Genomic DNA, 10,059 nt, shown 5'->3' with positions numbered 1-10,059 from the left:
AAAATTTCCTTTTGCCCATAATTAACATGTAGAACAAAGCAATGAGGCCATTCCGCATCAGATCACCTTGGATCGGTGGCATAGCGATGTCAGCGAGTCACAAAACAACTCCGGAGGAAATTACAGTTAAGAACGTAGCACGAGCCTAGCATCACCTGTTTGGACTTTCTGTGTGTAAGGCATAGGTGGGCATTTTGGTGAAACCTCACTCGCCCTCACCCTCACGGCCCTCACGGGCACATGCCCTCACTCGCCCTCACCCTCACCGCCCTCACTCGCCCTCGCCCTCACGGCCCTCACAGACACATGCCCTCAATCGCCCTCACCCTCACTGCCCTCACGAGCACAGGCCCTCACTCGCCCTCACCCTCACGGCCCTCACAGACACATGCCCTCAATCGCCCTCACCCTCACCGCCCGCACGAGCACAGGCCCTCACTCGCCCTCACCCTCATGGCACTCACAAACGCAAGCCCTGAGGGTCTTACCCTCATAATGTCTCCTGTGAGTGCACTCATGAGGTTGTGTCCCTCATGAGACCTCCTGTGAGTGCACTCATGAGGTCTGAGGGGCGCCACGTCTCTGTGAGTGAAGTCACTGGTGAGGCCTGAGGTATGTGAGGTCAGCATGAGGGCATTCAGAAATGAGGTCAAATGACGCATGATGTGGTTTCAGCGACACAACCACTGACTGTGTACACTTTAAAGGGCTGGTGTGCAGGTTTTTAGAAATTTAGTCTATGTCGCGCTGGGAACACAGCAAAGCGTCCTGAGCTGACTGATTACTTGGTCATATGGTTCCAGCGACCTAACTACAGGCGGGGTGCACTTTAAAGGGCTGGTGTGCATGTTTTTACCAATTTCGTCTATGTTGCGCTGGGAACACAGCAAAGCGTCCTGGGCTGACTGATTACTTGGTGATATGGTTCCAGTGACCGAACTACCGGCAGGGTGCACTTTAAAGAGCTGGTGTGCCCGTTTTTAGCAATTTCGTCTACGTCGCGCTGGGAACACAGCAAATCGTCCTGAGCTGACTGATTAGTTGGCGATATGGTTCCATCGACCCGTATACAGGCAGGGTGCACTTTAAAGGGCTGGTGTGCCCGTTTTGAGCAATTTCGTCTACGTCGCGCTGGGAACACAGCAAAGCCTCCTGAGCTGACTGATTACTTCGTGATATGGTTCCAGCGACCCAACTACCGAGAGCGTGCGCTTTAAAGGGCAGGTGCGCCGGCTTTTAGCAATTTCGTCTATGTCGCGCTGGGAACACAACAAAGCCCAGTACACTTGGCTGTGTTCCCAGTGCGACGTAGACGAAATTGCTAAAAACGTGTACATCAGCCCTTTAAAGTGCACCCTGCAGGTAGTTGGATCTCTGGAACCATGTCACCAAGTAATCAGTCAGTCAAGACGCTTTGCTCTTTCCCAGCGCGACATATACGAAACTGTTAAAAACGGGCACACCAGCCCTTTAAAGTGCACACTGCGTGTAGGTGGGTCGATGGAACCATATCACCAAGTAATCAATCAGCTCAGGAGGCTTTGCTGTGTTCCCAGCGCGACATAGCCGAAATTGGTAAAAACGTGCACACCAGCCCTTTAAAGTGCACCCTGCCTGTAGTCGAGTCGCTGGAACCATATCACCAAGTAATTAGTCAGCTCAGTACGCGAGGCTGTATTCCCAGAGCGACGTAGACGAAATTGCTAAAAACGGGCACACCAGCCCTTGAAAGTGCACCCTGCCGGTAGGTGGGTCGCTGGAACCATATCATGAAGTAATCAGTCAGCTCAGGAGGCTTTGTTGTGTTCCAAGCGCGACGTAGACGAAATTGCTAAAAACGTGCACTTGTGCCCTTTAAAGTGCACCATGCCTGTAGTTGGGTCGCTGGAACTATATCACCAAGTAATCAGTCAACTCAGGACACGTGGGTGTGTTCCCAGCGCGACGTAGACGAAATTGCTAAAAACGGGCACACCAGCCCTTGAAAGTGCACCCTGCCGGTAGGTGGGTCGCTGGAACCATATCATGAAGTAATCAGTCAGCTCAGGAGGCTTTGTTGTGTTCCAAGCGCGACGTAGACGAAATTGCTAAAAACGTGCACTTGTGCAATTTAAAGAGCACCATGCCTGTAGTTGGGTCGCTGGAACCATATCACCAAGTAAGCAGTCAACTCAGGACACGTGGGTGTGTTCCCAGCGCGACGTAGACGAAATTGCTAAAAACGGGCACACCAGTCCTTTAAAGTGCACCCTGCCGGTAGTTGGGTGGCTGCAACCATGTCACCAAGTAATCAGTCAGCCAAGACACTTTGCTCTGTTCTCAGCGCGACATATACGAAACTGCTAAAAACGGGCACACCAGCCCTTTAATGTGCACGTTGCGTGTAGGTGGGTCGATGGAACCATATCATCAACTAATCCGTCAGTTCAGGGCGCTTGGCTGTGTTACCAGCGCGACGTAGACGAAATTGCTAAAAACGGGAACACCAGCCCTTTAAAGTGCACTCTGCCGGTAGCTGGATCGCTGGAACCATATCACTAGTGCCTTCATAATTTGCCCACGTCTCGTAAGCGTCATTTAACCTCATTTCTGAATGCACTCATACTGACCTCACACCCCTCAGGCCTCACCAGTGACTTCACTCACACAGACCTGGCGCCCCTCAGACCTCATGAGTGCACTCACAGGAGGTCTCATGAGGGGCAAAACCTCATGAGTGCACTCACAGGAGACCTCATGTGTGTAAGCACCTCATGAGTGCACTCACGGATGGCCTGATCGCGGGCTTGCCCTCACTCACCCTCACCTCAAAGGCGTGAGGTGAGGGTGAGGGGCACTCATGAGGGCCCTCATGAGTGAGTTCGCCCAGCTATGGGGGGGCCAACCGCATGGAGCACTTTTGCCAACTGAATGGCAGCAGAACTTGAAAGGAACGGTGACCTACTAAGCGAACAATAGGCGACCGACCGAAGAGCCGGTTTCTGCCAAGGATAGATATTTAGTCTGACGAGAGGAAGTGACGCCACCCGACGGAACCGTGTGCGCCAATGAAAGCACGCTTCACAGGAAACGCTACAAGCACGTGACAAAGTCACGTGTCACCATGCCTGTGACCGCTTTTTTTTTTTTTTCGGTCTTTGCCCTCTTCGCCCTGCCTCCTAGAAGGACACCCAGATGGCCCGTCGCACGGATTTTGACGTTGATACATTAATATCGGAGGTTTCAAGGAGGCCACCCCTTTGGAACGTCAAACTCGTTCAATATAAGGACATCAACTTAAAATATATCCTTTGGCAGGAGGTGGCAAGGTGTGTGCAAGGCGAAGGTGAGTAAATGAAACTTCAAAATATTATTTGTGGCACATGGCAAATCGGCAATGTGTGAGGAAATAACGGTAACAAAAATGCCGTCTGATATTTCTTTAGTGAGCATTGCTAGAGACATTCATAAGGCAACATTTTCTCCGAATTGATCTGTAACTTATTCTCTTTTTCTGTTCTTTTTTGTGCGAATTGTTCGTACGCGCAGTTGATGCAGTTCAAAAGCGTTGGAAATCGCTGCGGGACAACTTCAGAAAGAAGTTTACGGATATTAAACTGAAGAAGCGCAGCTGTTCTTCATACGAAGACTGAGATCCAGCCGCATGAAGACTCGTGGCGTTATTTTGCCCAGTTATTTTTTTCTGAAAGATGTGTGCACCACCAGAAGGTATACCGTTCTGCATGTACTTTAATAGTTTTGTGTCTGTACTGTATGTATTCCTTTTCTTTCTTTTTTTGTAGTATTTTTAGTCAGTATCGGCGCATTAGCTCTCTTATTGTCTATCTGGTGTTGTGTCCAAAGCTTATGTTGACGCGTCAGCTCTTCTGTTCCAAACAGAGTCGCCACTTGGGTATGGCATGCAATATAACATGTTTTCAGTTATATTGTAATTTCTGTAACAATGTTTGGCTTTGCTTGTGTTTTAGAACATCTGGAAACCTGACAATGCCTGATGTGCTGCAGCCACTCAAGGATGCTGCTCCATCTTCAGAAACAATGCAGTCAGTATTGAGGAAAACTGAGTCTTTATAGCTCTGTCTTGGTGCATGGTTTGCTGAATGAAACCGTTATGTTTATATTGCAGTGCCAGTGTTCCAGACTTCTGCAGATTGAAATGGAACATACTTTTATTGTATTTACATTGATAATGTTTTTTGCCTCTCTCGTGCTGTAGAATACGTAAAAATCTCTTGATGTCTCCTGTGCAGCGCTCACCTAGGGACAGTGTGGCATCTGCTGAGACAATGCCATCGATCACTGTTTCCTTTTACCACACACAATGTAGACTGCATAAGCTCTGATTGTCTATTTGGTGTTGAGTGCGATACTACCAGTTCTTCTGTGCCAAACAGAAGTCACGATTGGGTATGATATGCAATAAAACATATTTTTCACTTTTATTCTACTTTCTGTGACGATATCTTGCTTTGCTTTTATTTTAGAACATCTGGAAACCTGACAACGCCTGGTGTGCTGCACCATCATCTGAAACAACGCAGTCAGTATTGAGGAAAACTAAGTTTTAGCACATTTATAGCTGTATCGTAGTGTTTGGTTCGTTGAATGCAACACTTAAGTGAATACTGCACTGCCTGTGTGTGTTCTAGATAGTGACTTAAAGGGACTATGAAATTTCCCGAACCCCCATACTTTTTTTCGATGGAAACTGTTCTTCCCGCAGAGAAACTAATATGCCACAAATTTTTCCGGACGAAATCGCTCCACTCTGCGAGGAGCGCGCCCTGGAAATGTCTCTTCCGCGTTCCTCCTCTCCCGCGCATATTTCCCTGCCGATGGTGTAACTGTACGGACCGCTCTTCGGTTCCCCGTTACGTCACCGGTGTTGCACAATGGCAAGTAATGCCGCGAGCTCGCGCTGTGGCTGCCGCCACTGCCGAAATCTGCCGATCGCGCGAAAGCTGCTGTCATGGAGATTTCCACTCCCGATGAACGCATACGCGGGATCCTACGGCGCATGCTCCTGGCGGGATTCCTCGGCTCGGCAACACGTCACGATGACGTGTTGCTGAGCCGGCCGTGGTCGCGTCAAGTTACCCGTTGTGTCTCCGCTCGGCAGCTCGTCACGGAGCGGCGCCAGCTGTCCTCCCTTCGCCGCTCCGTTTAAATTCGCTCCCGAGAAATCCGCTCGCGCGACGAAAGTAAAATTTCGGTTCTAGACTCAGAAAAATGTCTTCTTTCGAACGAAACGAAGAAAAAAATCGTTTCATAGTCCCTTTAAGCAGCTTGAAATGAAACATACTTTTACTCTATTTGCACTGACAATGTTTTTTTTACCTCTTCTGCTGTAGAATATGCAAAAATCTCAGAACGGCTCCTGTGCAGCAGCCACCTAGGGACAGTGTGGCATCTGCTGAGACAGTGCCGTCGATCATGGATTCATTTTACCACACACATGATGACGACTCTGTGCTCCCAGATTCCGTGTTCCTTGGTGGTACAGACCAGAGCCGTACAGACCACTCTCAGGTACCCTCTTCTGCACCGTCCTTCCAAACAGAGTCCCCATCTCCATCTCATGCAATCCATCCTAGTGTTCCTTCGTTTTCTCCCGAATCTTCAACCCTGATTCCCGCACCCTGCCATAATACAGCACAGCAGGCATTACCCACGCTAACATCAAGCGTAGGCTTTCCATGCACGTCTAGTAGAGGCCCTGCTCAGTCTGGCCGAAAACGGAGGCGAAAAAATGACGATGATGAGGTGGCCAATGGTTACCTTTCTCTAATCAACGAACGTCTCCGACGAAGGCAAGACGAGCATGAGCAGTTTGCAGGCATGATATGTGAGGTCATGCGGAGGTGTCCTCGTGAACTAGTTATGGACATGCGAATAGAGCTTTTACAGATTTTAAAGAAATATGACAAATAATTTCATGTCAAAAAGCATTTGTGTCTGAGCATTCATGAAAAACTTTGTGAACGTACGCTTATGATTTCATCAGAAATTGTTAAAATAAATCTTTCATTGAAATTGCTGTGTTGTATGTGTAACATGTACTACTAATGTCAAAGCATTCTGCAGTGTGATCAGACAAAAACCGCTCCACAAATATGTGTTGCATATTTTTATTCCTGATTATACATGTGACCTGAATGCACATTATTTAAAAAAATGCGCACACTGCACAGTTCGGTCCATATCAGCTGCGGCGCTGGGCATGAACACGTGCCCATTGCTAGTCGAGCTGCCCTGTATGGCTGACAAAGTAGTTCGTGTAGAGTTCTCTACTCGTGGCAGCTTCCTTGCTGTGGTTTCACGTGTGACCACACTGCAGACGCTGCTGTTCCACAAACTGTCCAGCATCTCTATGCCACCCACCTTCAATGACGTTGCCAAAAGTATCCACCTCGTCGGCTAAACCTGAAGGAACACCACACTGCTCTGCCAAGAAATTGTGGAGAATGCACACTGCCTTGATGATATTCTCTGCGTTCAGCACACTCAAGTTTATAGTTGTAAGCAGTATCCTCCACCGTGAGGCAAGAATACCAAACGCGTTTTCCACGCAGTGCCTGCATAAATACAAGAAATGCATATTGAAATGTCTACTCATTCATAGCCTAACACAGATATCAATATACAGTTAAGCAAGCATACACAATTCAACATTGTCTAAAAATTAATATTTCCCTTTCATTTTCCATATCTATATTTCAAGATCAACTGTGATGCTTAATTTGATAGTACTCCCTTTGAGAAAGTTCATAGAGCTACTGAACAAATAATTAACTAGACGTCATTGCATTAATACATTTTTCAATTACATGATTTTGGATAGATGCACCATTGAATTCAGTTGAAGTCAGTCATTATTTGAATACACTTGTTTAAGGAGCCTCAAATAAACACAGGTTTTAAGATACACACTGCTAAATTTTGCTCTGCGGGTGGGCCGTAACCTGAAATCCCTAAAAATGGCAGCATGGAATCAGACCTGCATGGTCGAAAGTTTGCAATTTCGTTCTGTATGGGATGCAATTCTGTCGTTTGAGGGAGTGTTTCCTATATTTATATGTCGCATAAAAATTTGCAGATACTTACCCACCTCGCACGGCTCAATCTCAAGTTGAAGACTCTTTTTTCTACGGAGAGGTCTCTCCCTGGATAGGGTCGAAGAAAATCAGGCCTCAGTTGGAATGCCTCGTCCCCCACAAATACATGGGGAACTACAACATTTCCTCCGGGAAGCCTGACCGGGCCAGATAGACCGAGTGTGCCTGTATCTAGCCGACGTCCAATGGCAGAAGACTTCAATACTCCGCAGTCACTTTGGCGTCCCTCTGCACCGACATCGATGAGGACAAATTTGTAGAGGCTGTCCACAACTGCCATCACGACAATGGAGTAGGTCCCCTGAAATGTTCATGTAGGCAGATGTTCATGCTTCCGTTCAGACTTGTTCAATTGTTCACTCCTTTTCTATGTATTAAACTCTGTATTAAACATCCTTTGTGGAAGATAGTGTTGTTGACCAGGATTGAATCTGCAACCTCAGGGTCAATAAAAGACAGAACAACTGTTTAATTACCTTGTAGTTGAAATATGTACTTCCAGACTTGTTTGGTGCAACAATTCGAACATGCATAATGTAAAAAACCCCGAGACTATAGGGAACACGAAGGGACAGACACAAACACGAAGTCTCAAACACAGCTGAAAATTTTACTTCACAAAACAGAAATATATACAAACAGAAGGGAAAGGAACACCAGTTGAGAACAAAATAGAAGGTCATTTCGGGGGAACGAGCAGTCTGTTCAAGGCCGGACCGAGGATTACGGAAGGTTTGCTGACACAGTTCCCACAAGAAGTTATGAAAAGTGTCTCTCTCAACAGTCTTCTGTGTGGGTCCACTTCGGATGCCTTTACAATTGTTTCATCCCATAGAGGGAAGCAATCTGAGCATTCTTCCAAATGTTTTGCAATTTCAGAGTTTGAGGCTTTATTTTTTACTTTTAAAGAATGCTCTCTCAAACGATCATTTAAGCAACGTTTAAGATCGTTTGAGAGAGCATTCTTTAAAAGTAAAAAATAAAGCCTCAAACTCTGAAATTGCAAAACATTTGGAAGAATGCTCAGATTGCTTCCCTCTATGGGATGAAACAATTGTAAAGGCATCCGAAGTGGACCCACACAGAAGACTGTTGAGAGAGACACTTTTCATAACTTCTTGTGGGAACTGTGTCAGCAAACCTTCCGTAATCCTCGGTCCGGCCTTGAACAGACTGCTCGTTCCCCCGAAATTACCTTCTATTTTGTTCTCAACTGGTGTTCCTTTCCCTTCTGTTTGTATATATTTCTGTTTTGTGAAGTAAAATTTTCAGCTGTGTTTGAGACTTCGTGTTTGTGTCTGTCCCTTCGTGTTCCCTAGTCTCGGGGGTTTTTTACATTATGCATCATCTTCACCAGCTCGCTTGCTTCCTAGCCATTTTTTCATTGTCAATTCGAACATGTTTACCATCGACAGCACCAAGGCAATTTGGAAAGTTCCATCTTTCCCCAAAGCCCTTTGCAATATCTTGCCACTCTGATTCACTTGGGGGCTGAAAAAAAGTAAAGAAAGAAAACATGACTGACGTGCGTTTCAATGCAAAAGGGAGGAATAAAAACAGGCTTTATTTCCATTAGTTAACATGCTGACCACATGCTCACGTAAAGCTCACCATCATGTATATGTCCTTCAACCTGTTCCATAGTGCCGTGCAGGTGAGATGCACGGCTTCGCGTGCTGTCTCGATTCCAACTCTGTATGCCATGGCGACATCTTTAAACGCCATTCCAGAGGACAGATATCTGAAATATGCCAACAAAACCCAATAATCTTGTATTTAATAAGCACCATTATAATAAGAACACCTTTGCAAGAATTGACATCTTTAGAAGTATTATTGCTGGTTAACGTACCGTAATGTGAGGGCCAGCCTTTCGTGGGAAGACAGTGGCTCCCGTACGACATGCTGCTTCGTGAGGTCGTCCTTAACCAGATCGTGAAGGTGGTCGAAAACGTCTGGCGTCATTCGGAAGTAAAAGACGAAACTTTGAACGTCGCCGCTGTCTCTCATTGTTTTCATCTAAAAGAAGGTATCATTGTATATAAACGGGCGCGACAGCGCACCAATTGCGCAACTTAACATCATTCCTGTGCTACCGCAGTCCAATATTCGCTTTCCGTTTTCCGATGGAGCCATAGCGGTCTCACCCACAATTTTCTCCTACTTTGACGCTTCTTTTTCAAGAGTAGGATCATAGACTTCATTAGGAGAAGGTCATGTTCCGAGTCCATACTGCGTTACCGACTACAATATAGCAGGTCGCGGATTAATTATAAAATCTCCGTCGAAAACAAGCCTCGAGGTCTTCCAAAACACAACGGCCATGAAAGAGAAACCGAGAATCTCCTGGCACTTCAGTCAAGATATTTTCGCCATCAGCTTCGTATCTCAAAATTTCTTATAAACACCTGATTTCTAGATGTCATTAGCACCGCACTTTTTCAAGAACCTCTAAGATAATATTTATCTTACTAAACATGCGTACAGCAGTTTATTACAGTAAGCATTGCCACATCGCGTGCAACAAGCGGTGGCGAACGCTAGGGCGACGCTTCACCATGACAACCTCAACGTGGACATTCTGCTCCATGCGGTTGCATAGCATGGATACCGTTCCGTTCACGCTGAGTTGGCGCTCCGTTGGCCCGATTCAGTTGGCAAAAGTTGCTCCATGCGGGTGCCGCCTAAGTGTACTGGGGTACCCAGTTCGACTTCGACGAAACTCACATCCCCATTTTTTTCTTTATCACATCACATCACATCACAACATCATCACAACATCACATCACATCACAACGTGGCACGAGGAGAAGCACAGTGTCGACCTTCCATCTCAAGTAATTTCTAGACGTCGCACTCATCGGTGTTCTGAAGGTGTTTGAATGCGTTAGCAGTGTCGAAATGGAAAAGCTGTATGTATGTGTAAGTGTGTTCGTGTATGAGA

This window comes from Ornithodoros turicata, chromosome 2 (genome assembly GCF_037126465.1).
Source record: "Ornithodoros turicata isolate Travis chromosome 2, ASM3712646v1, whole genome shotgun sequence".
Lineage (NCBI taxonomy): Eukaryota > Metazoa > Arthropoda > Arachnida > Ixodida > Argasidae > Ornithodoros > Ornithodoros turicata.
The sequence above is the reverse complement of the archived record's forward strand: the minus strand, read 5'-3'. Positions refer to the sequence as shown.